This window comes from Camelus ferus, chromosome 5 (assembly GCF_009834535.1).
Source record: "Camelus ferus isolate YT-003-E chromosome 5, BCGSAC_Cfer_1.0, whole genome shotgun sequence".
NCBI lineage: Eukaryota > Metazoa > Chordata > Mammalia > Artiodactyla > Camelidae > Camelus > Camelus ferus.
The window spans coordinates 80,055,122-80,082,385 of NC_045700.1; the positions used below are offsets into that span (position 1 = coordinate 80,055,122).

Consider the following 27,264-nt stretch of genomic DNA (forward strand, 5'->3'; position numbering starts at 1 on the left):
TTTTATTTACTTTAAAATACAGACGTATAGGGAGCTGCATGCCCTCCAACATATGTGCAACCACCTCAGTTCAGATGATCTGCAAAACCCCAAATTGTCCCCGTTAGGTTCCCAGGAACCTCTTTGCTGAGCACAACGGGACCTCAAACCCCACCACCTGGACAATATCCAGTTAGTCATTCCGGTCACTCTGGAGCCTGAAAATCCCTCACATGACCCCCGTCCCTGCCCCTCCTTTGCCACATCATGAGTTCACTAAGTCCATACTCAGTTCAAATTCAAAAATCTTTTTTTTTCCTTTTTTTCCATATCCTGAATTATCTTCTAGATCACAGGGGGTAATCATCTCCGAGGTCTCCCATGAGTCATCTAACAAAACAGGGGAAAGGATTCAGACTGGACAGTAGAGAGAATTTCCAGATGCACCCAGCATTGCCGAGACAGCTCTGATCAGCCTCTGAACTGGAATTCAGCAGACTCCTAGCATAGCTGTGCTGGAAGGAAATTATTGGCGGTAGAAATTCTGAAGGTGTACCTAGTTCTCTTGGGAGCTCAACCGAGTCCCTAAATAATGACCTCAGCTTCCTGTGGGTTCCCCATGTGGGCATAAAGGCATTGAAACATGTATGGGGAGACTCAATTCATTCTTCCAAGAAAGAAGAACTCCTCGGGGATGGCCACCGGAATCGCTATCATCACCAGTGCTCTGCAGGGAAATTTTGGGGTATGGTCCAGTTCTCTACCTGCAGCTGGGGACTCTCAGCTACCTGGGGTTCACAGTCAAAAGCACACACAGTGGAATAAACTTACTCTCTAACCACCAGTGTGTCTGTCCTTTACCTGTTCACTCCGCATTCTCTGTCTCCTTGCTCTAGGTTGCAGGAAACCATGTTCCCAGGCTCTCTTGCCCTCTGACTTGGGGACAGCTTTGACATGGGAGGCAAGGCAGTCTGAGGGGTAAGAGGAAGTGGGGGACCTCACTATTTCTGCACCTCCCTTTCTGCTTTGGGTAGATCTCAAGCAGCCTCCACCCCACATCTCCAGCTCCCACCGCATGGGCTGCCCATGGTTTCAGCTTCTGCTGGTGGCCCCCATCCTGGCTGCCAGTAATGCCACCCTTCTCCCCCTCCAGCCCCAGAGGTGTTAAAAGCTTCCTGGTGTCGCTAATTCCCATTTGGTTTCTCAACCCTCCCATCTCTGTGTAACTGATTCCCTGTGCTCAAATCTCTCTCTGTACAGTAAGCAGAGTGGTTTCTGTTTTCTGTCTGGCCCCTGACTAATACAGCAGATGGCAGATATCCAATGCAAACCAGCCAGGAAAGAGGAGGAATGTCCTGCCTCACAGAAGGAAACCGCGGGCAGGGCAGGGATGCGTCTGCATCTCAGGAGCGATGGGATCCAGAATCCTCTTGTGGCCCCTCTGCTCCTCCCTGCAAGCTGGCTCCCTTCCCCTAGAAGCATTTCCTCCATGTTCCATGGGAATGGCCCCCAGCAGCTCCCAGACTCACATCTTCAGGTTCATGGCCACAACAGCTGTTGATCCTTCAGTCTGAATTAAAAAGACACCAGGGAAGGGCTTCTGTTGGCCTAGCTGGGGACAGGTGTCCACCTCTGCGGCCAGGGACAAGAAGCTGGTTGGCAGAACCCACTAGAACCACACAACTGGAGGGCACCTAAGAACTGAAGCCTGAGGCACCCCTTACAAGATCAGGCTGATTGGGAGGTGTAATCTCAAGGAAATGAGAGGTCAGGAAAAGAGAAGTAAAAGAAGCAAGTTCAAGGAGTGTGTTACCAGATAGTCCACAGCTTCATGAAAGGCCACGCCAGCTTCTCATTCACACAGGATGGCTTGACACACGCGAGGCATAATCACTGTACCTGAGAACAGTGATCAGGTGGAGGGTGGGAGAGAAATGTGTCTGCTGGAGCCCTCTCACCTCCTGTCCCTTGTAGGTCAATGTTGTCCACACAGGGCATCACCTCCCCCACATCACTGGGATGCTGCATCACTTGGCCTCTTGGGGGAGCCCGTGGCGAAGCCAGATGCCATGCTCTGCTGTGTGACACTTCATCAGGAACCAGAGCTGGGGAGATGAGGGCCTCTGTGGATCAGGTCCACCATGGCAGGACGAGGGAGGCCATGCTGGAGCCCAGACTCATCCCAGGGGAGGGGACCACTGGCAGTACTTGTAGTGTGGCTGCAATGGGTGAGGATCCCCATGGGCAAGCGGTGAGGGCCTAGGAGAGACGAAAGGCCCTGAAGCAAACTTCAGGGGATGCAGGCAGCAGGGATTCAGGGCACAGATCCCAGGAGAAGGAAGCACTGTCCCAACAAGGAAGGGGTCCTGGAGGGACAAAACAACAGGTTTAGGAATAGGAGATGCTAGGTTGGACCCATACAAGGTATTTCTATTCCACACTCATCAGGGTAAACAAAAGAGGTGTGGGAGATGCAGAGAGAGGCTCAGAGGCGAGCTTTCTGGAGCTGTGCGCACTCTGAGCTTCTCTCCTGGCTCCTGACCTCCCACAACGGTGCTCCCCTCTCATTCCTTCCCTATCTGAACACCTGCCCTGTGCCAGATACCATTTCAGTGTCTAAAACACGGTCTGTGCCACACACAGACACCCTAAATGTAGGCATGTCTCCCCTCTTCCACTCTGACCGAGCCAGCATCATCTCCCTTGGGTTTCCCATACTAACCTCCTAACTGGTCCACCTGCTTCTTTGTCTTTGCATCACTTCACTCTCTCCTACCACAGCAGCCCAATGGTCCTTTTAAAACCCAAATCAGAGCATGTTTGTTTTACGCCGTTCTTCAACCCCCCAAAATTTTCCATCCATTTCAAACAAAAGCTATACTCATCAGGCCCGTACAGGACCCGCCCACTAGGCCTCGGGCTGCCCACCTGCCATCACCCCTTCTTCCACCCTGGTTTCAGTGCACCTGCCGTTTGGCTGTTCCTAGAGCCCAGCCAGCATGCTCCCACGTTTGGGCCATTGCTCTGGTCGTTCTCCATCCACAGCTCTCCATCCAGGTAGTTTAGTGAGCTGATGGCCAAGCCCATTGTGATGGATTTTTAGACACTCTCGGTCTCTTAGTTGTTTAAAGGCATTGGTCCTGGGGACGCATCTCCTCCTATCAGACAGAAGACTAAGAAATTATCACTCCAGTTATTACTAAGGGGATACTTGGCTATTAAAAGAAGCCTCACTGTATTTAAATTTAAAGCAATAGAATGCTTTGCACTGAGATTGAGCACTCTCTTACTCTTTAAAAAAAAAAAAGATTTTGTAAATATCATGAGGGTCAGGACCACACCTGTCTGATTTCCCCCTTGCACTCCAAGTGCCAACCAGGTGCCCGGCACATGGTCATACTCAATAATTATGGTTGATGTAATTGGCTAAGGAGACTGGAAAGTCATTCCTCTGGAGGAAAAAAGCCAGGCACGAAGTTTGGAATTCTCTTCATTTTGCATCCATATAGGGGGAAGGTGCCGAGAAGCTGAAATTTCAGGCAGGTGCTGAGAGTGTTAGAAAGACAAACCAAGAGATTTCCCTGATTCAAAAAAATATTCAGTTATGGATTAAAAAGCAGCAACTTTCACCAGACCTCATGGTGTTCTCTTCTCAACGTAGGGAGTAAGAAGAGTTGGTGTGAAACTTGCAAGTCATTCATACCCTTGTAGACTTTGACTGCACTGGGCGTGTCACAAGAAATGTCCCACTAAAGCTTTAATTATAAAATTATCAACATTTTCCAGTTGCCATCAATATCAGGGAGAAAGCTACCTTACTGTTCTTAGGGATCTACCTCTTTTTCAACTTGATTTTCAAGAGTTCAGTTTACTCATAAATGGCTTGAATGAAGAGTTTTGTTGATTTCCAGCACATGGGAGTCAATCGCTGGGCCATCACAGCCACGTGCCCAAGGATCAGCTCACTTTGTTTTTAAACAGGAACAAACTCTTACAAACTGAGTCGTCGAATCTGAATAGATAGCCAGACAGCGAGCAATCCAGTGGAAGCTGAGGACAGCACCACCCTCAGGGCCAGGCAGGAGGGGACCCCGCTCTGGGCCATTCTTTAAAGGCCCTCTGGGATTCCCCAAGGCTGGGTCGGGCGGGCAGGACCAGTACTCCCTGCTCTGAACTTCCCAAGTACTCCTGAGTCTGAAGCTCTAAATTAGAAGCTGATATTCTAGATCGTTATAAAGGGATTTTTGTCAAGGAAGAGGGAAAGAGCATACAAGTTTGCAGCTCTATTTGCAACTTTTGAATATTAGCCATACACTTGGTGGGCCTACCCTGTTTCCCACTGATATTAGGGCTAGGCTTGGCTGGGAAGGCGTCTCTCCCCATCAGGGCCCTGGGTACAAAGCCTGCAGATGGGGGGCTGCACTGGGCATGCAGGAGCAGCAGGGCCCCGGGGAATTCTAGGAACACAAGCCTGTCTGGGCCGCCCCGTCACTCACAGCACAGCACTCAGGGCCAACGTCTCCATGAGGCTCCGTGCCTGGGGCCCGAACTATTCTGGGGGCCCCTCAAAAGTGTTTTTGTTTTAGCTTCTTTTTAAAATCACAAGAAGAAAATGAATATCATGAAAATGAATATGTAAGCACGAATCCAGTCTCAAGTATATTTGTCTTTATACTGATGTAGTCATACAGTATAATTTTTAACGTTTTTCTCTGGAGGAAGGGGCCTTCGAGGGCGAAGTGCCTCGGGTCCACAGAAATCATACTGGGGCTCTGACAGCAAGGGGCCCTGAGTGGGGCTGCAGCTCCACAGGATGACGTGGCTAGGATCTGAGGACCAAAGTTCTCTGTGTCGATCAACCAAAGCTGGGCACAGAGCAGAGGCAGATTGAATGTGGGGTCCCAGGTAAAGCACTTGGCATCATCACAAGCCGCTAGGGACTACTGGTGACTCTTCTGACCACTGACGCCCAAGAAATGGCTGACCACATGGGTTAAGATCATAGGCTTGGGGTCAGAGAAATCTAGATCCCAGTCCCCACTTGGCATCTCACCAAAGGTGTGGTTTTGGGCAAGAACCTCAGTTTCCCAAGCTGTCAGATGTGCATAATACCCTGAGGGGGCAGGACTGAGCCCCACACGTAATAGCTGCTCAGCTCACAGTAAGGATGAACTCTGACTGTTTCGGGCCCAGGGGACAGGCAGGGACACACAGGGTAAAAGAGAGGCACCTTCCATTCCAACATATCTCCCCTTAGAGCTTCCAATCTGCCATTTAAACTCCAGTTTGCTAAAAGGTAGACAAGCATCTCAGGGGCCAGGTAAGCTCAGAGGGAAGAGGTGTAAGAACAGTCATGGCAGAGCCTCCCAGTGTCTATCAACTCAGCATCCAAAAGGCATACAAAGCACTGAGTGAGGGTCTCTGGGATAATCTGAACGGAGTCCCAACCTAGGACTGGAGAGAAAAGAGAAGGGAAGGAAATAGTGGAGCCCCCGCCCGAGGGAGAGACAGGTGGGAAGACATCCACTCCAGCAAGTGGGGGCTGTCATCTCGCAGAGTCACCAGAGGGGCTGGTCAGCCTCCCTGTTGGCATCAACATGCTCTCCCGAGGCCATTTCATCCACCCCTCAGCCTCCAGGCAGGGCCACTAAGAAACCCCAAGGACACCAGGGAACCTTCTTGCTTTTAAGGGATCTAGGGAAGGGGGACTTTGCAGCCCCTTCCTCTCTCCCTGAACATTTTAGACAGGTTACAAATAGGTCTCAGAAACGAGGTCAAAGCCACAGAACTTTCTGATGATCTGAAAATCCCACACTGGGCTCTGCCCCCTCCCCCTTTCCCATCACCCTCCTCTCATCTGACTTACAGCTTTGAGCTCCCACCTACAAAAGACCCTCTTGGCAAGAACTTAATTCATAGAGGTCATTTTACGAAACTTCTTTTTCATATAATGGCTGATATTTTTAACCTTTTTGTGTTAGAGTAAAAAACAGAAATCAGCTAAATGCAGCCCAACAACCTGTCTTTCCAAAAAATTACTTTGTTGGACAAAAGTCAACCAAATATTTTGTTTTTAATTTCCCAAACCAAACAACACGTGTGGATCCAGGCTCTAAGTTTCATACCCTTCTCCCAACCAGCTCATTCCTGACGCAGAACACAAGTCAAACCAAACAAACGAGAGAGGAGGGGTGAGCAGAACAAGACTCATTCCTTCCGGGCCAGCTGCCTGGTTTCCATCAGGCCAAGCCCGAGACCTCTGTGGCCTAGCCACGTGGTCGATTGTGATCTGGAGGCTTCCAGGGCTGCAAGGGCATCTGCAGAAGCTAGAACCTTCTGATAACAGCCCACACATGGAAGGAAGCAGGACTCGTTGCAAACAAAAATCGTACCAAGAGACTAAAGCATCAATCAGCCAGCATCAGGGCTGTGCACCAGGAACCTTAGAAATGATTTATTCGAAAGAGCCAGCTTTAGAAATTAACAAACAGGTTCAGAGAGATCAAGCACCTTAACCAGCAGGGCAGCAAGGCAGGACTCGTCCTAGCTAGGGCTGGAAGCCGAGGGGTCTTGACCCCACCCCCACTATAAACTGTTTTCACTACCCCATTTTCCCCCATCATCCCAGCTGAGACCCTGAGCAGCCAAGAGGAAAGTTCTGGGTCTCACAGAGCTTTCATTTGATGTATCCAAAACCAGCAGGGCCCAGAATGTCTCCCCCACCCACCTTCTCCCACTCAACAATAGCAAAAGGAGCTCAGCTGAAAGTTTCCAAAGAATTTCACTTTGGGGCCAAGCCCAGAGATGGAAACTTTTAGCCTGGGAAGGGAATTTAGCAGGAAGCAAAGCAAGTGAAAACATAAGGCGGAATTGGAGGTGACAAGAGAGACATCACAGCTTCCGCTTACCCGGCCCATGTGGCCCACTGCCCAGCCTGGCCCAGCCTGTGATTTGCCCCCAAGTAGGGCATCCAGCTGCTGGTTGCCGGGCGTCTATACCAGGCCTTGCCTTTGTCCTCTGGACCTAACCAGCTCACTATCACCCTGGACCTTTTCCTTCGGAGATATCACTGAGGGCTCTGAGCTGGGCTTCCTCTGGGGAGGCTAACTGGGCCTGCAGGGTTTCTCGCTGGCACCAAGAGGAGTCACTCAAGTGACCAAATTCTTTCAGGGGCAGGAAACCCCCGTCTAAGTGGAAGGATGGAGACTAGAGGGGGAGTCTCTCATTACTGGGGCCTCCAAATCTCCCTCTCATGTCCCCAAATAGACATAGGCATCTCCCCATCATAAAAATGTCTCTCCGAAGAAGGGTGAGAGCCCAACAGCACTCACGACAGCTGCTGGCAGAATTAATGAAACTAATGCACAGGAAGCTTTGAGCTTGGAGGCTGGCACTCAAAACTGACCATTGGCTATTAGAACAAAAGCCCCTTGGAGGCAAGGCACCACCTGCCTCTGTATCCCGAGTGCCTGGCCTCTACCTGGCACACAGCAGTGCCTTGTTAATCCCAGACAATGCCCAGACCCTCACTGGGAGCAAGTGGAGTGCCTCGGGGACCCGGAGGGCCATACACACACTTCACCTGCAGCCAGGCCCCCAGGCAAGGAAGGTGGAGGAGACAGGGCATCTCTGTGACTTGAGGCTGCTTCCTAGAATGGCTGTGGACTCCAGTGAACTCCCCTAGAGAGGCTGGCCAGGGAAGAGGGTTAAAAGCAATAAGGTTGGCCATTTACGGGTTCACTGCCAGGCCCAGTTCCAGAAGTCAAACTGAGGTTAGGAGCTGCTCTTCCAGCCACACTGATTTGCCTCAAACATCCCCATCTCAGCCTCCTCCTGGGGAAGCTTGGAAATACCCAGCTGGGGGAGTTTTCATTCACCAGGGCCATTCCGGACACGACCCATTCTGTGGCCTGGAAACAGCTGTGTAAGCACAAAGCATCATAACACAGTGGGCAGGGGTTGTTGCCATCAGTACCACTGGCAAATGGAGTGTGATCTGCACTTTGCACATGAGGAAACTGAGGCACAGAAGTTCCTCCACTTACCCACCTTCTCGTAGCTTCTGAGTAGCAGAGTTTGGATTCAAGCCTATCCAGCCCGTCGGCCCAGAAGTTAGGCCTCTCATGACCACGCTCTTCTCCCTAAGAGAATGAGAGCTTAACTTGATAGGCGTTAGATGGATTCAGTGCCATTGGCTTAGCCCAGGAGGGCATCCTAGAGGAGGCAGGCCCTGCTGCATTCTGAGAAAGCAGAGGTGGGTCTCTCAGGTGCCAGAGAAGAACAAGCTTTGTGGAGCAGGACTGTCAGAGGCAGTGGCCCAGCAGGGAGTAGACAGCCCATGACCACCTTCGAGGTGAGAAGTAACAGTCTTGAACGTCCTCCAAGCATCACCCACAAGCTGGTCCCGGGACCTGGAACTGGCCTATTAAAAAAAAATAATAGTAAAACAAACAAAAACCAACCTTGCATTTTTTTGGCTCCAGAGCAGCAGTGCTCTTGGATCTGAGGAGAGAAGAGGAGTCTGCACATCAGCCATCAGTCTGGTCCACAGACCTTCAGAGATGTCAGCTCCCCTGGCGTGGCCCCCAGAGGTCTCACAACCTGACCCCAAACTCCCTTTCCAGTATCACCTCCTCCACCTCCCCCAGCTTCCTACTGCCCAGCCACATGAACGAACTGATGTCCCTCAACCCTTTAACTTCACACTCCCCAGGGCTTTACTCATCTTTCCCATCAGCCTGAGCTGAAAACTCCTATTCATCTTTCAAAGCCCAGCTCAAATGTCACCATCCTGCTCCAGGCACACTTTCTAACTTCCCCAGGGCTCCCCAGAAATTAGTCCTCAGGACTAGAATGTGTCTTTCATGTGTTGCACGATGGTTATTGTCTACGAATCTACCTCTTGCCCTAAATTCCCTCCAGGAACACTATCTCACCTTCAGGGCCCCACAGGGATGAGCCCCTTACTTTGAATGTCCCTGTCAAAGGGTATTGAAAGGGAAATTTTTAAAATTATTATTGACATATTTTTTTATTTCTGCCTTTTTTATTGTGGTAAAATATACATAACATAAATTTCCCCCTTTTAACCATTTGTACGTGTATTAAGTACTTCACATTGTTGTGCAACCATCACCATCATTCTTCTCCAAAAGTGTCTCATCATCCCCAGCTGAAACTCTGCCTGTTAAACAATAAACCCCTCATTCCTCCCTCCCTCCCAGGGAGCCCCTGGTAACCACCACTCTCATTTCTGTCTCTGAAGGTGACAACTCTCAGTACCTCGTATAAGTGGAATCACACATTAATTTGTCCTTGAGTGTATGGCTTATTTCATTTAGCATCAATCACGTCTTCAAGATTCATCTACATAGCAGCATTGTCAGAATGTCGTTTTTTTAAGGCTGAATAATATTCCATTTGTGTGGAATAGTAAGCAAATGAGGTACCATATAATATGTATAAATAGGATAAATAACATACCACATTTTATGGGTCTGTTCATTTGCTGATGACATGTGGGTTGCCCCCACTCTTGGCGATTATGAAGAGCGCTGCTGTGAACATGGGTGTGCAAACAGAAAGGCACTTTCTGGGGCGGATGAGAAAGAGCTCTGGGTCAGGAGGAAAGGAAGAAAGCTGAGGAAAGGAGCCCTGAACTTGCAGGGACGGGGTGAGAAGCAGCCACGACTCCCTCATCCTGTCTCAAACCCCCACTGCCCGCTAAGAGGGTCGGGCTGGGCTGACAACTGGAAGGGCTAGAAGCACTTGTCATATACATGCACAGGAACACAAGGAAACACGCTGTGACGCTTATTCCACACCAGATAACGTTCTAACCACGCCACATATGTTAACTCCCCAATTCTCACTGCAGCCTTCCAGGCAAATACCGCTAACATGCCCATTTAGAGGAAAAGCAAACAACGCAGGGAGAGGGCACGAGACCTACTCACATCACAGCAGCCCGCAAGAGGCAGAGTCAGGATCAGAGCTTAGAAATCCTGCTTCAGGTCCACATGGAGACCCTCACAGAGACCTCCCCATGCTCCGGGGAAGGCAGGGGAAATGCTCTCAGGCCCTGATTCTGCCTCAACATCTTCCCCAAACAGAGAGAAGTAGGAATTGAAACCACAGGAGAGGAGGGAGAATCTGGTGGTGACACGTCTGTCCCACCTGGGCTGAAGTCTGTGGGACTTGAGAAGCTGAGGGGCACAACAGGGAGCTGGGGGCAGTGGATGGTCCCCAGAGGAGGAAGGGTGTAATTTTGAGGCCAAGAGGACTCCTGCACAGGGAGCCCTCTTGGCAGCCTAGGTTTCTGCAGGCCCCACTTGCCTTGGGAACCACAAAGCCAAAATGTAAAGGAATCTATTTTCTAAGCAAAACACATACTTATACATTCTGAGTAATTTCCCGTGGAACTAGGAAAGAATAAACACAACACCCCAAATGGTTTTTTGCTTACAAATGGTTTCAAGCAAAGAAAAGTGGGAGAAGAAAATATAGGGTCGGGGGAAACTCTCCGCTGGTTCCAAACCTCAGAAACAGCCTGGAGGCTGGAGGGGCCCGGAGGGATGGGGGGGATGGGAGTACAGGAGAGCCAGGCTTGGGGTGAGGTGCCCAGACCCAGGGGCCTGCTGGTTTCTCTCCAAGAACCCCTTGCCTGCCTTCCGAGGACTGGTGAGTCGCATCTCACACATGGAAGAGGGTTTGCGGGCTAGAGAGGGAGATGGTGGGACCACGTGCCATAGCTTCACACTGGGTTCAAGGGCCAGGTGCATTGAGCGAATTAGCCAACCAACAGTGGTGCAGACAGGGTTACAGTGAAAGCAGGGGCCGCTTTGCCATAGACTGGATGGTTAGGGAAGAACAGGCTGGGGAAGGCCCTGGGACCAAGAAAGGACAGTTACAAGGGGGGCTGCAGATCACAAGCATCATTCCAAAGAAACCCGGAAAGAGGAAGTGGGTGGGAGAGGACAGTGTCACCGTGGACACACCACTTCCTTTTCCTGGGCCTCACTCAGTCTCCCCTATAAAACAATGGGTGCACTCTGATTTCTAACATCCCCTCCATAGAATTTGAAATTAGACAGGGAGATAATTGGGGGGGGGGGGAGGTTATGGAATTGGGGTCTTGGGGTGGGGTCCTGGAGAATGGGTTCTTGAGAGCCAAGAGGACTTGGAACAGCTAAGAGTCGATCTGACTGTAAATCCGACCCAGGGGGAGCACCCTGACTGGCAGGAGTCCCGGGTTATTGAAAGTTTGGCAGCTCAGCATTCTGAGACTCTGGCCTGGATTTTTCCTAGCAGAGGATTCATACCACATGAGGGTCTCCAGGTCTCCAGGGCCCCAAAGGCCCCATTTTGCCCAGGGGTAGCCTGAGAGTTTGCGTTGCCCTCGCCAGCAGTGATCTACTTGCTCCATCTACACAGCACTTCACTGGCGACAAGTCCTCTGGTCTCTCCTACCTCACGTGACCCTCACAGTAGCCTGGTTAGGAGGGATGAATCCTCATTCCCACTTTACATATGCAGAAACTGAGGCTCAGACCAGCCGCATGCCAAACAGAGCCAACAATGACTCCCAGGACTCCTGCCACTTTCCGAGAGGAGACACCATGTGGGCCCATGAGGGGGTGTCATTGTCCCCCTGATGAGGGGGAGAAAGAATGCTGAGGACAGGAACCCATCTTGTCCTCTGCACATCTCCCACCTCTCTTCCCCAGGGCCCACTGGAAGGAGCTGGAGGCAGGAAGATTCAGTGGCAGGAACATTAGACAGGAGCCAGAGACTTATGTTCAAGGCTACCTGCCCTTGGGCAAGTCACTTTGCCTGCTTGAACCTCAGTTTCCCCATCTTTAAAAACAGAGATTGCACAGGTTAGCAGTTTGCGGTATTTTAGAGTCAAATCCTTGTTTTTCCCAAGTGAGTCTTACTTTAAACCCCAACCTAAAAACAGAAAACCAGGGCCATTCCAAAATGAATCAGACCTGAGGACTGGCAGGGCCAGCTGCTCACCAAACCTCCCTCATCCCCCAAGGCCACCCCGTAGACCAAAGACAACGCGGAATACAAATGGAAACCACTTCATGGTTCTGCACAAGGGCACTGAGGGACAGGACTCCTCAAAGCCCAGCCTGGGCCCCCTTCTTTTCTTACATCTTCCTAAGTGTCAACCACCATCAAAATGCTGTCAACACCCACATTTTAATTTCAGATCACTATAGATGCTTACCAAACACCCACCCTTTGCTGTCTGGACCAGTTGTTTATTTCTGCCTAACACATTACCTCAAAACTTAATGGCTTAAAAACAACCACCATTATCTCACACAGTTTCTAAAAGTCAGGAGTCTAGGAAGAGCAAAGCTGGGTGGTTCTGGCTGAAGATCTCTCGTGAAGAGGCAGTCAAGATGTCCGCAGGGGCTGCAGTCACCTTGAAGGCTTGACCAGGGCTGGCGGATCCACTTCCAGAATGGTCCATGCTCACAGCCATGGGCTGGAGGCCCCGGTTCCTCGCCGTATAGACCTCTCTGGACATGACAGTGACGTCCCCCAAAGTGAGTGGCCCAAAGGAGAGTAACAAGATGGAAGCCACAATGCTTGTTATGACCTACTCTTGAAAGTCACACACTGGCATTATCGCCATATTCTATTTATCAGAAGCAAGTGACTAAATCCAGCCCACAACTAAGGGGAGAAGATTCAAGCTCCATCACTTAAAGAGAGAATATCAGAGAACTCACAGGCCTATTTGAAAACCACTACACTGTCTAAGACCAGACGTGTGAACTCCTCTCCCAAACTCAGTCCCATTCAACTGGTGCCTATTAGAGTAAATAATACCAATTCAGCAAGCCAGGAGCCTCTCCCATGCTAACGCCCCCCTACATCTAATGGAACACCAAGTCCTCCCATGCACACCTCCTAACAGCCTAGCCACTAGGTGGCAGAGCGTGATGGTTAACAGTGTGGGCTCCTGGTCCAAACCCTGGCTCCACCTATGACTAAACCTCCATATGCCTGTTTCCCCATCTTTAAGTGCAGATAACAGTACCTGCCATATTGTAAGGATTGAACATTCCATTTAAAGCCCCCAGAAAAGTGCCTGGCATATAGTAAAGACTAAATAAACATTTGCTATTATATTTCTCAAATTTATATCTCTCTCCTTCTGCACTGGTCTAAGCTAGTATCACCTTTCGCCTGGAGGATTTCCATAGCCTTCTATGGTCTCCTTAAATACACTCTGTTCTCAAATCTGATCTCCACGGAGCAGCCAAAAGGAGCTTTGCAAAATTCACTGCTGATCATGTTCAACAACCACCCTTCACCACCCCTGCATAAAAATCTTCAAGTTTCCCATTGTTCTCAGAATGAAGACAAAGCCTGACTCTGGCCTATACGGTCCTGCACAGCCTGGGCCCTTGCTTGCAGCCCCAGCCTCCTCTCAGGCAACGTCCCCCCTCTCTGCTTTTTAGCTATTCCTTGAACATACCATTCTCCTGCCCACCACAGGACCTTTGCCCATGCTGCATTTTCAGCAGGAAAACACATCCCCCCTCATACCATCAGCCCTCACTAGACAGAGTCTAGCATTTTTCAAGTCTCCACTCAAGTGCCGTTTTCCAAGGAAACCCCCCCGACCTCTGAATTTCCTTAGAACACACATCCCAGTCTGTGATTCCCGGATCCATCCCCCTCTCTCCCGCTTGACACTAAGCTCCACAGGAGCAGAGACCACACCTGCCTTTACTCACCACTGTTTACACAGCTCCTAAGCCAGTACCTGGCACAGGGTTGGTTTTCAGTGTTTGTGAAATGAAAAGCTGGAATGTTCTCTCAGGTACATGCAGCAAGTGTTCCAAGACCCAGGGGTTGGCCGACAGGGAAACGGTCCGCCCTCCACTGCTCGCCTCATCCTTCCTCACCCCACCCCCCCGAAGATGCTGACTCACCAAGTCGCCCTTTCACTGGACCACTCCTCACCCCCACAGCCTGTATACAAGTAAACACATTCTGGACCCCTCCTGGGAGCGCCAGGACCAGGGCTTCCTGCCTCACCCGCAGTCTGGTGGGGGTTCTCCACAATTCCGAGAAAGTGATGGATGGCTTTCATCCGTGGCTTACTCAGATGCCTGAGAAAGGCTCGTCTGTGTGCTTTGCTTCCCTGAGGCTAGAGCTCCTGGCAGCCCAAACCCCTGACCTCCCTGACTGCCCTCCCTGAAACAGAGATCGGGAAACACATTCACTCTCCACGTAACGGCCTTCTTTGCTTGACTTTAGCCCCAAGATGGGGACTCTCTCTTCCCAACTTTTCCACCCATGTTCTTGGTGAGCCAGCATAATAGGGTGACAGAAAGAGACTGTCACCTAGGTTTCTGCCACCAACTTGCTTATGGCCTCGGGAAAGTCACTTTTTAAGTCTGAAAATAAACTCTTGCCTGCTTCTTCCCCATATTCACTTACTCCTCCTGCAAACGCTCAGTACACAGCATCTGCAATTATCCCCAGGTCACTTCTCTCATGTCTTTCCCCAGCCATTCTCTGATGCTGGGGACACTCTTGGTCACACAGAGAGGACTGCTCCTCCCTGGAAAGACTGTGCCCTCATTCCAAGCTGAGCACAAGAATCCAAGACTAACCCACAGAGAGAAGACAGCCCTCTTGTCACACCCCACAAAGACCCTCCGTTTTGCCCGCGACTTCTGCAGTGCCCCTGTTGGCCTTTCTTGTCCACACAGCTTTCCTACTTATTTGGGGTCTCCTTACCCACCCTCCACCTGTTGCTGGTGGACCCCATGTTAGGATCCTGTCTGCTTCCTAAGGTCTGAGGCTCTCCTGTTCCCACTACTGGAGTCACACACTCCCAATCTGATGCTCGCCCTGTCCCGAGTTCTAGAATGAATTCTAATAGGAAGCCAAGAAGGAGAAGGAGTTTCGGCCTCTCTCCTGGGGACATGGCTTCCTTGCAGCCATCAGCCCTCAGTCATGGGCTCAGGGCTGCTCGCTGGCCTTCCTCCTGCCTCGGGTCCATCCCGAGCCCTGTCTTAGCATCCTGCTTTGAAAGCAGCCCCAGTGGCCTGGATCCTTGTCTCACTCTCACTCCTGTTCTTGCTCCACAGCCCCGCTGTCAGCTGGCAGACATCACTAGACCACCTGAACTTCCGAAGGTCACCTGCTCTGGAGCCCCAGGAGGTGTGCTGACCATCAGTGTGACACCTGACTCCCTACCCTGGTCTATTCCCTCACCTGGACCATGACTGCCTATCACTTGTCCTCTAGCCTGGATTTCCCCCCAGCAGTCAATCTTCAGTTTTCTCTCTGCTTTCTCCTCCAGCTTTAAGCCTCCTTCTGTTTGTTCCTTACAGTGGGATGACACAGAATATTCCCAAAATACCCTTGCAAGCATTTCAAGGACCCCCAAAGGAGATTTGGAAGAGACTTCTAGCTCTTTCCCTAAGATATAATATTCCTTTCCTTAGATTCCTGTGCTCGAATCACTTATTCATTCAACAAACATTTGTTTTTGAGAATCTTATGTGTGCTTGCCTCTATTTTACACACTGGCACTGAAGTAATGGGCAAAATAGACAGGAACCTCTGCCCTCAGGGGTTCGCATCCCAGTGAAAGCCCAGCAGAGAAGGAGCCAAAGTCCAAACAGGGAATTCCCTCTACCTGATCCCGAGGCCACGCCCCCTACCAAGTGGAGTCAGACTTTCCAGTGCTGCCATCTTGAGTCCCAAAGCATGGAGCCCATTATTGTCTCCTTTCAAACTCCACTCCTGTTCTAGCTGTTGCCCTACAGGGCTTCCTTTCCAGGGAGAGACAACTATGCCCCCTGGGGCTTTTCCAATATCTCTATAGTTTTTCCTTGCCCCCCAGCATCAGAGGCCCACTGAGATTTCCTGCCTCTTCTTTCTCTTCCTGGGTCAGACTCCCTAGTCAGCACTTTTAGCCCAGAGGAACATCTGTCTCCTCTCCAGTAACCCGCCTCCCTTTTGTTTTGTCTCATCAGCATAGCAAGCCTGCCCTGCCCTCCACGAGGATTTTCTCCTCCCCAGAGGCTGCTGCTGGAGTCCACAATGACAGGGAAGCAGAGCATTTCCCAGTCCGCTGCCAGCCCTCAGCAGAGCTTGGCCTGGGGCCCGTGCAAGCATCTCAGGAGACGAAAATCAACTTTCCTGGACCCAGCCCCTGGCTTTCCAGCGAGAGCCCACAGCCTCCGCAAGCTGCTGGCATATCCTCTGGAAAGGACATATGGGACGGTACACAGGACTGTGTATGTCCCACAGCCTGCAGGCTCCACAGGGCGGAGGCCTGGCCCTCCAAAGATGACCTGCACATGCACTCTGCCCCTGGTTCCCATACGAACTTGGTGCACACCCATCCTGGGCCAAGGTCTGGCCTTTGGGACTCCAGACTCCCAGGGCAACTAAAGGACCCCTGACGGTACTGTGAGGTTCTGACAAGGGCTGGGGACCTGCAATGCCACATACCACAATGCCACATTCCATCAGCTCTTCCTTCCCCTGCAGGGAACTGTTCCTGCATGGCCTGACCCCTCAGGGTCATCTGGTCCTGGCATGGCCAATGAGAATTGCACTTGTCCCCCATCTCTCCCCCCTCACACACACTCCAAAAGAAAGTCACCACCCTCATAGACCAAGCAACAGCCAGCTGCCAGCGCCCGGTGAGTGGATGACAGGAGCCAGCCTCACTGAAGTCTGGACTTTCCTGGACCTATGCACTACATGAGGGGCCTCCAGACCTAGTTCTGGACCATCACTAGCATCCAGCCACCCTCTGCAGGGGGCTGAGACCCCACATGGGTGGAGAGGACAGACTGGGCAGAGAAGGGTGCCTCTCCCATTCAGTCAAAAGAGCACCCCGCAAGTGAACAAGGTAGATCAAGACAGAGAAGGAAAGAGCTACAGAACTCCAAGTGGGCCTCTGATGCTGGGGGCAAACCCGATCCCCGTAGGACTCTTGCATCTTCCCTCATCAGGTGTCTCCTTCCTTAGTTAGAAGAGTTTTGGACAAAAGGACATGGCTTAGTTCTGGTGCAAACCAGTCGTAAGATGACCCAGAAACAGAGACTCAGGAGAGAACATGGCTTTAGGAGACTAGCTGTAATGAGAGGAGAAAGGGGCGATGTCTTGGGAACACAGCAAGACTCTGTGTTGAAGCTGCCAAGGCAGTGGAGAGCGTTATCAGAAGTCCCAAATGAAATGATGGAGGCCAGGGCACTGGACATGCTTCCCAAGGAGGCAGAGAAGGCTTTCAGAGAGGCCAGCGAGTAGGCATAACCTTTCCTAGAGATCAGTGCCAAAGAGGTCACCATCCAGACCAAGATTCCGTCTGCCAGACTCCAGATCAGGAACCAGGGATGGACCAGTTCTCCCCTCAGCCAAGGCAGTTCCATCATGGAGAGGCTAGGAAGGAGTGAACACCAGCCCAGGAGGAGAGAGGGGCCAACTAGCCCTTTGCTTTTGCCCAACTAGCTTCTGTCTGCAGCCTCAGCGGCCCCCAAGCCCTAGAAGACAGGCCCCAGGGGTACCTCGCAGAACAGACGTCGTCACAGATTGCACAGGCAAGTGGAAGGGATCTGGGGACACGGCTCCGAATGCCCTCCCTTGTCCCTAGCAGGGAAGGATGCACAAGATCAGCATTCTTCCGGCTTCCCCATGCATATTTCAACCAGAACACTTTCCTTTCATCTCCTTTTTTCATCTAGTGGGGTCCTCTTTTAGCTTTCATTTAAAGAAAAAGCTACATGGCTAATGTGAGTCTCTGGACCTGATGATGCCAAGGACCCTTCCATCTCTGATGTGTGCCGTCTCCCCTCCCTAGCATGCCCAGGTCCTGGGAGTAAGAGTCGACCGGCTAAATTCCTCCAGGGTCAGGGCACAAGGGGAGCACACCAACATGCCTTGAAGGCCTCTCAAGGGCCCCCAGAGGGACAGTGGCTGCTGAGGCCCCTGGGAGCAGGGCCTGATGCTCCTGGCATGATCCTAGGGGACTGTTTGGCCTGCTCCCCCAGCTGGAGCAGACACTTCCCAATCAGGAGCCCCAGCCAGTCCCCAGTGTCTGAGGGAGGGGGCCCCCACTTCTCTTTGGACTATAAAAATGAGGGGTTTGGATTCTCAGTGTTTCCCAGAATATGATCTGAGGGGCTCCAATCCCATTAGGTGCTCCACAGAAAGAGGTTTCTTTGGACAAATTATCCTGGGAAATGCTGCACTATACCAACCCTCTTGGAGCTTCCAGGTTCCCCTTAGAATACTAAAGGCATCAGGGATGCTACAGTGAGAAGGGGAGGAATAGAAAAGCAGTTTAGCTTTGGGGGATGTTTCTATGTCGGCTTCCATGCCCAGGTTCTGTTCTAAATGCTTTATCTCAAACCCTTTGGGAAAAGCACCATCTTTAACCACATTTTACAGAGGAGGAGACTGAGTCACAGGTTTTTCAGATATTAAGTGGCAGGGCTAGGATTTAGATCTGGGAAGTCTGGCTCCAGAGTGGGAACCCCTCACCACACTTTGGGCTCGCCGGGGCCCAAATTTCAAAGTGGGATGAATGTGGCTGATGCACTGCCCTCTGGGCTCAGCTCTCTTTCCCCAAACTGCAGGGATCAGAACTTCAGGTTGGAGGCTGGGCTCTTGCGACTTCCAAACTCGAATATTCTCTGATCTTACCCTAGGCAGAGGTCAGGCTCTGTGACAGGCTGTGTGGGAGGGAAGTTTGGGGACAGGTGGCCCATTTCAGCACCTCTCAAATTAGGTTCAAGTGGGTGACTGCTGCTTCCTCTTGGTTGCCACATGGCTGTCACTAAGGTGGCACAGATACAAAGACCCAAAAAAAGCCCCTCTGAAGACAAATGCTCTGGACCAGGGTGAGCTGCAAATTCAAAGATGGAGAGAAAGGGTCCAGCTTCAGGGGATACCGTCCATCTGCTCCTGCCTGGAGGTCTCTACAGCAGGCATCCGGGCTGGAGCCAGGGGTGAGGGTCATGTGGGTGAGCAGGGAAACCCACCACGGGAGGGGAATGAGCACGTTCATAGTCAGCCTGGGTCTCCATGGTCAGCATGGGTTGCCTCCCCTCCTCCCGTCCTGGCCTGGTTCTCCCTCTCCTGAACCTCCAAGTCCAGAAGCCGTCCCATAGAAAGGGGGCGGAGACTGGGTGAGCCTCCTCCTCACCCAGGCTGAGATGCTTCTATGAATCAAGAGGGAGAAGAAGAGTTAGCTCTGAGTCCTCCACACGGATTTCTCACTCCTGCTGCAAGGGCACTGCCATCCCTAGCTTGTGGATCAAAACATACCTTCCAAGGGTTTCTGGCCTCCCATAGCCAGGTTGGCGAGCTCTCGCTCAGGGCACGTTCCTCTTCCCCTTCAAAGCACTGCTTCAGTGATGAAACTTATCCCAGCTGGGTCTCCCTGGTAATGCAGATGCCCGCTCTCCCTCTCAGTGTCTCTGTCTCTTGGTGTATCTGTGTGTGTCTTTCTCTCTCAGTGCTGTGTGTATGTGAATCTCTCTCTGCCTGTCTTTCTCAGTCTCTCTTGCAATATCTTTATCTACCCATCTTTCTCTCCCTCAGTCTCTATTTCTCTCTCTTAGTCTCTCTGTTTCCCACTCTCTCTCTACCTCTCTCTAAATTAATGGGCCTGTCTCATAATGAGGCGAGGATCCAATTCATCTCAGAGGCCCTCCTGTCCACAGTTTCTCAGGCTGTGTTCCAGGACATTAAGCAGCGTCCCATGACAAGCATCCCAGGCCCAAAGCCAAGCTCTGGAGGTTCTGGGCTGAGAGGAGAGGCCAGAGCCGCACAGTGGGTCCGCGGGTGGGCCCTGCAGGTGGGTGGGCCCTGCAGGCAGATATGGCTGCACTGCCCTGGGCTCCCCTCTTCCCTCCTCTGCACCTTTATGTTCTTAATCTCATAAAACGAAAATAACACTCATAGTACCTACATTGAAAGTCTGCCGTGCACATTAAATAAGGTATGTGGAAGCCACTCAGCACATAACACCCCACATGAGCTCTTATCATCCTTCTGATTCAAGGCCAGGGGAAGCCCCCAGAAAATGACGGTTCTGTTTGCAGACTCCCCAGCCTTTGTGATCTGGCCCAAAGACAGGGAGGGATGTTTGAAGCTTCGAGAGAGTGAGGGAAAAGTGTGGCCCCCTCACCAGGCTGAGGGAAGACTCTCTGGGGCAAATCTTTAACAACCCATCTTGCAAATGAGGAAACTGAGGCCAAAGAGACAAGGCCCTTAGCTAGCTAACCTCTTAACTCCAAGTACAGGAATTTCGCCTCTTCAGCAAGCCAACTTGGAGTTTAGCAGAAATGACCAGGGGGTGCTGGGCAGCAGTGAATGGAGAAGGAGGCAGGGGGATTCTGAAACACCCTCTCCACCGACCGGTCCCCGCAGGAGGTCTCCACCTGAACACCAGGCCTCAATGCTGACCAGTCCTGAAGTTCCTCTGGCTTCGAGTTTTTCCAAATTCTGCCTCTCCCCTTCTCCCTCCCCTTGAAAAGCCATCCCAGGCAGGCCTCTCCCAAGCCTCTGTTTACAAAATTATAAGCTTCCTTTGTCCCCAGACTCCTCTGGTTACAATAATATTCATCGGCATGCTGGAGCTTTTGGGGGCATGGAAAATGTGACTTCACTCCTCAAAGATTTTCTGCTTGAACAAAATGGCATTTGGGAAAGAAAAAGGAGAAGAACGACTCTGTCCATCCAGGGAGAAAAGACACCGGGGCTCCCACCTCCCAGCCCAGAGTTAGAACCAGCAGCCCCCGGCAGGTCTGGCAGAGATGGACAAGCGATCTCACTCTCCCCACAGGCTGGGTGGGCTCTGAGGGGCACAGGGAGGGAAAAGGTCACTGAAAAGAAGTTTCGAAAGCAGGAAGTAAACTCATCAGCCTCGCCTTTCTCTGATTTGACTAACTTATTATTTCTGGGCTTTGTTATTTGCTCAGCCAATCTGTCAACTACTTACCTGCTCTAGATGCTTAAAGCGAGGGCTCTGGGGTCGACCACCGGAATTAGTATCCTGGCTCTGCCACCTGCTAGCTTCTTCACTTTGATAATAGATTTCACCTCTCCAAGCCTCAGTCTTCTCATCTGTAAAATGGAGACAGGCTCATAGGCTATTGTGAGGACTCATGAGTTGATATAAGCAAAGGGCTTAGAAGCATGCCCAGCAGATTGTAAGCACTCAATAAACAGTGGCGACTACTGTTGTCGTGTGTTCCAGCCAACCTTCCCCAAGAGGACCGACCTGTCCAATGCTGACGGTTGGGGATGCTGATCTTAGGTGCCTGCCATCTAGAGCCCCGGCCCTGGACTCTTCCAGGAAAGCCCTTGCTTTGGGCCTCGGGCAGTGGGGAGACTTTGACAGGCAGACTGGCACATGAGGAGGGCTCCATGAGCATGTGCTGTGGGCAAGGCTCCATGTGGGAGCGACAGGAAATTCAGAAATAGCAACTATAAATTGTCACCACAATTTCAGGTGTGCAACAAATATCATTTTTAAAAATGTCTTTGAATCAGGTTAAATCTGTCTCTGAGCCTGCGTCCCACCTGGAGGCAGGAAATTTCAGTCTCTGTCATTAATGAGACACCCACCCAACCTCTCTCTCACCAGCGTTTATGGGAAGGGGAGTACGTGCGGTCACTGGCCCCTTGTCCCCACTGGTTACTGCTGAGACACTGGATCCAAGGCCACACAGTCCTCAGGAGCCCGGAGGTTCTGCTGCTTCTGAGCCAATTAGTGCCAGAGACACAGTCCCAGACACATCACAGTCCAACTGGGGGTCCTGCCCATACAGTAACAGTGCCATGACTTATGTCGCTATTACTGCTCCCATTTTACAGATGGGACTCAGGTGCAGTCATTAACTGACCAGCAAGGATCAGGAAGGCTGATTCTGCTGCCCGAGGTCTTTATCACTACATTTTTCTCCTCTAGGTGAGGGGCACTTGGTTGCAAAGTTCCAACAGTTCTGAGAATTAGTGGTCAGACAAGATTCCTGAAAATGAGTAGAGCTCTAAAGGGCACTAGTGCCTTTGCATAGGACTTAAAGACTCATATTATTTTGAAATAAAATTTTTATGAGAATGAAAATACAGATTTTGTTTAATCAATTAAAGCATTGCTTTTGGGGAGAAGAAAACAAAACTCCATTCCTCTTTCTCTCCTCCACACCCAGACGCCCCCCTCAAATCAACAGCCTGGAATTCTTAATTCTTTTAAATGATGACAGAGATATCTAAAGAGATGACCCAATGATGCTGAGCAATAAAGGAACACAGATTCTCAGAATGAAGGACCCCTTTCTTGGACAGATGAGAAAACAGGTCCAGAGACCGGAGCAACTGGTCCAGGTGCACACACGCAGGTCACACACGCTCAGGCTGTGGTCTACACAGCCAGCACATGCCCTCAAGCATGCACACACCGGTACACACCACAGCAACCTCTCCTGGAGCCCACCCCTCACCCTCCCTGGGCCACCAATGAGCTCACATGCGGGTAATGGCTGCCCCCTGGTGGGCATCAGAGCCATCTCAAGACCTGAGCTGTGATTAGGTCTTCCTAACATAAATTCCAGGCCTGGGGGCCCGGATTGAGGCTGCTCTGGGGACTGGCCATCCGTCAGCGTGGCTCAGGGTCTTAGGACCATGGAAAGAAGACAGCAGAGACTTGATGTTGTAGGTCAAGTTGTCTGGGAGGCTGACTCTGCAGAGAAAAGCAAACACAAGGTTTATCGGGGAGCTTCCTAGGGATCAATACCTATGCTGGGGAGGGAACTCAAGCAGGGTGAGGCTTTAGCACAGTCACTGGAAGGCTCAGCTGACCCCACGAGAGCACTAAAGTTGGGATGGCCCTTCAGGAGGGCTACCAGATTTAGCAAAGAAAAACACAGGACCCCTAGTTAAAATGGAATTTCAGATAAACAATGAGTAACTTTTTTAGCATAAGGATATCCCATGCAAGGTGAAGATGTCTGGAAAAAAAAGGGTGGGGCTGGGGGCAGGAGCAAAGAGAGTCACACAGAGTGCAATAAATGGGACTACACAGTCAGCCCTCCATACCTGTGGTTCAACATCTGTGAGTTCAACCAACTGGAAATCGGAAATATTTGGGGGAAAAACTCCAGAAAGTTCCAAAAGGCAAAACTTGAATTTGATGCATGCAAGCAACATTTTACATCGGATTTATATTGTAATAGATATTATAATTAATATAGAGATGATTGAAAGTATACAGGATGTTATATGCAATACTACGCCGTTATAGAGACTTGAGCATCTGCAGATTTTAGTATCTGCAGGGGTCCTGAACTGTACTAGGGATAATGGGAGGTGATTAGGTCATGAGGGTGGAGCACTCATGGATGAAACTGAAGTTCCTATAAGAGACCCCACAGAGCTCCCTCACCCCTTTGGCCATGTGAGGAGACATCGAGAAGGTGCCGCCTATGAACCAGGAAGAGTACCCTCACTGGAACATGACCATGCTGGCACCTTGATCTTGAATTTCCCAACCTCCAGAACTGTGAGAAACAAGTTTCTGTTGTTTATCAACCACTCAGTCCATGGTGTTTGTTATAGCAGCCCAACTGGACTAAGACATGGCTTAAACAATCAAATGGAAAGGCAGAGGTTAGGAGATTGGATTTTTTTTAAGCATAACTTAACACATTTTAAATATGAAGACACAGATACATTAAAATTAAATTAATGGAAAAAACATATACCATATAGAACCATATGAGGGCTTGGCTGGAGTAGTTATATGAATAGTCATTGATAAAATAGACTTCAAGATTGGATATTACCAAAAATAAAGAGGGATATTTTATAAGGACAGAAGGACCAATGCACCAGGAAAACTGATAACTATATATGACTATACAACTATAAACAGAGCCTCAAAATACACAGAGCAAAAGTTGACAGAAAAAGAAGAAGGAAACGATTGCACAAATACTATGGGAGACGACTGCACAAATATCATGGGAGACTCTCTCAGCAATTGATAGAATAACTAGACAGAAACATCAGTGAAGATCTGTAAATGTAAATATATCATTCAAAGATCTGAATGATAGTCTAAACAATGTTAACCTAACTGATAGAGGCACTATATCCAACAACAGAATACACGTTCACTACAAGTGCACATTGTATGTCCACCAAGATTGACCATAAAATAAGCCTCAATAAATTTAAAAGAATTGAAATCATACAGAATATTTCTCTAACACAACTAAATTAAATTTGAAATTAAAAATAGTAAGACAGAGAAAAAAACCAAAAGGCACATGACAAGGTTCTTAACATATTCATTGCAATGGTTAAAATTAAAACGACTAACAGTACCAAATGTTGGTGAGGATGTGAAGCAAATGGAATCCCCATATATTAATGAAAGAAATGTAAAATAATACAACCACTTCCAAAACCTGTTTGGCAGTTTCTTAGAAAGTCACAAAGATACTGCCCATATGACCCAGCCAGCCCACTTGGTATTTACCTGAGAGAAATAACATCTTATGTCCACAATAAGACTTGTACAGAAAAAGAAGAACAAACAAAACCTAAAGTCAGCAGAAGGAAGGAAACAAAAGATCAGACAGGAAATAAATAAAATAGAGATTTAAAAACAATAGAAAAAAATCAATAAAGCCAAGAGCTGGTTTTTTGAAAGAGTGAACAAAATCAACAAACCTCTGACCAGGCCCACCATGAAGAAAAGAGTGAGGATCCAAATAAACAAAATAAGAAACAAAAGAGGAGAAATAACAACCAATACTGCAGAAATACGAAAAACCATAAGAGAATAATATGAAAAACTTTATGTTAACAAATTGGACAACCTACCAGAAATGGACATATTTCTAGAAACAAACAGACCACCAAAACTGAATCAAGAAGAAATAAATAATTTGAACAGACCAATCACTACAAGTGAAATAGAACCTGTAATTTAAAACAAACAAACAAACAAAAAAACCAAAAATCTCCCTGCAAACAAAAGTCAAGGACTGGATGGCTTCACTGGGGAATTCTACCAAACTTACAAAGAAGAATTTATACTGGTTCTTCTCAAAATCTTCCAAAAGTTTGAAGAGGAGGGAATACCTCCAAACTCATTCTATGAAGCCACCATCAGCCCAATACCAAAACCAGACAAAGACACTACCAACAAAGAAAAGTACAAGTCAATATTCTTCATTAATATTGTTGCAAAAATTCTCAACAAAATATTAGCAAACCAAATCCAACAACACATTAAAAAGATCATATACTACAATCAAGTTGGATTCATCCCAGGGTGACAGGCATGGTTCAACATATGTAAGTCAAACAATGAGATACACCATATCAACAAAAGAAAGGAAAAAAATACATTATTATCTCAATAGATGCAGAAAAAGCATTTGGTAAGATTCAACATCCATTCATGATAAAAATTCTTACCAAAGTGGGTATAGAGGGAACATAGCTCGACATAATAAAAGCTATTTATGACAAACCCACAGCCAACATAATACTCAACAGTGAAAAGTTGAAAGCCTTCCTACTAAAATCTGGAGCAAGAAAGGATGCTAACTCTCATCACTTCTATTCAACATAGTATCAGAAGTCCTAGCCCTAGCAATCAGACAAGAAAAAGAAATAAAAGGTATCCAAATTAGAAGGGAAGAGGTAAAAACTGCCACTATATGCAGATGGCATGATATATGTAAGAAAACTCTGAAGACTCCAGACAAAAACTACTGGAACTGATAAACAAATTCAGCAAGGTAGCAGGATACAAGATTAACATACAGAAATCTGTTGCATTTCTGTACACTAACAATGAAATACCAGAAAAAGAAAGTAAAAAAAATTATTTTAAAATTGCATCCAAAAAAAATACTTAGGAATAAACTTGACAAAAGAGGTGAAAAACTTATACACTGAGAACTATAAAACATCGATGAAGGAAACTGAAGATTGTTTAAAGAAGTGGAAAGATATAGCATGCTCTTGGATGGAAGAACTAATATTGTTTAAATGACCATACTACCCAAAGCAATCTATAGATTTAATACAATCCCTGTCATATTATCCATGACATTTTCACAGAACTAGAACAAATAATCCTAAAATTTATATGGAATCACAAAAGACCCATAATTACCAAAGAAATACTGAGGAAAAAAACAAAGCTGGAGTCGAAACCCTCCCAGACTTCAGATAATACTATGAAACTACAGTAAGCAAAACAGAGTGGTATTGGCACAAAAAAAGACATGGCTCAATGGAACAGAATAGAGAGCCCAGAAATAAAACCACAGACTTATGGTCAATTAATCTTCAACAAAGAAGGCAAGACTATACAATGGCAAAAAGACAGTCTCTTCAGCAAGTGGTGTTGGGAAAGATGGACAGCTGCATGTAAATCAGTACAGTTAGACCACACCCTCACACCATACACAAAAATAAACTCAAAATGGCTTAAAGACTTGAACATAACACAGGACACCATAAAACTCCTAGAAGAGAACATAGGCAAAACATTCTCTGACATATTGTAGCAATATTTTCCTAGGTCAGTCTCCCAAGGCAATAGAAAGAAAAGCAAAAATAAACAAATGGGACCTAATAAAACTTATAAGCTTTTGCACAGTAAAGGAAACTATAAACAAAACAAAAAGACAGACTATAGACTGGGAAAAGATATTTTCAAATGATTAGACTGACAAAGGTTTAATTTCCAAAATATATAAACAGCTCATACAACTCAATAACAAATAAAAAATAAAAAAATGCACACAAGACCTAAACAGATATTTCTCCAAACAAGACATACATATGGCCAAAAGGCCCATGAAAAGATGCTCAACATCATTAATTATCAGAGAAATGCAAATCAAAACTACAATGAGGTATCACCTCACACTAGTCAGAATGGCCATTATTAAAAAGTCCACAAACAATAAATGATGAAGAGGATGTGGAAAACAGAACCCTCCTACACTGTAGGTTGGAATGTAATTTAGTGCAGCCACTATGGAGAATGTAAGGAGATTCCTTTAAAAACTAAAAATAGAGTTACCATATGATCCAGCAATCCCACTCCTGGGTATGTATCTGGAGAAAACTCTAATTTGAAAAGATACATGTACCCCAATGTTCATAGCAGCACTATATACAATAGCAAAGACATGGAAACAACCTAAATGCCCATCAACAAATGGCTGGATACAGAAGTTGTGTGTATATATA

General features: G+C 48.6%; 1 long non-coding RNA gene across 1 annotated transcript; it reads right to left on the bottom strand.

The window, feature by feature from the left end:
* Nucleotides 1-1,798: 1,798 nt before the first annotated feature.
* Nucleotides 1,799-21,092, bottom strand: LOC116663767. The gene is made up of 3 exons (XR_004320091.1): nt 20,981-21,092; nt 8,029-8,120; nt 1,799-2,345 (listed from the first exon to the last, which is right to left on the bottom strand). It is a non-coding gene; the product is annotated as an uncharacterized LOC116663767 (long non-coding RNA).
* Nucleotides 21,093-27,264: the final 6,172 nt, after the last annotated feature.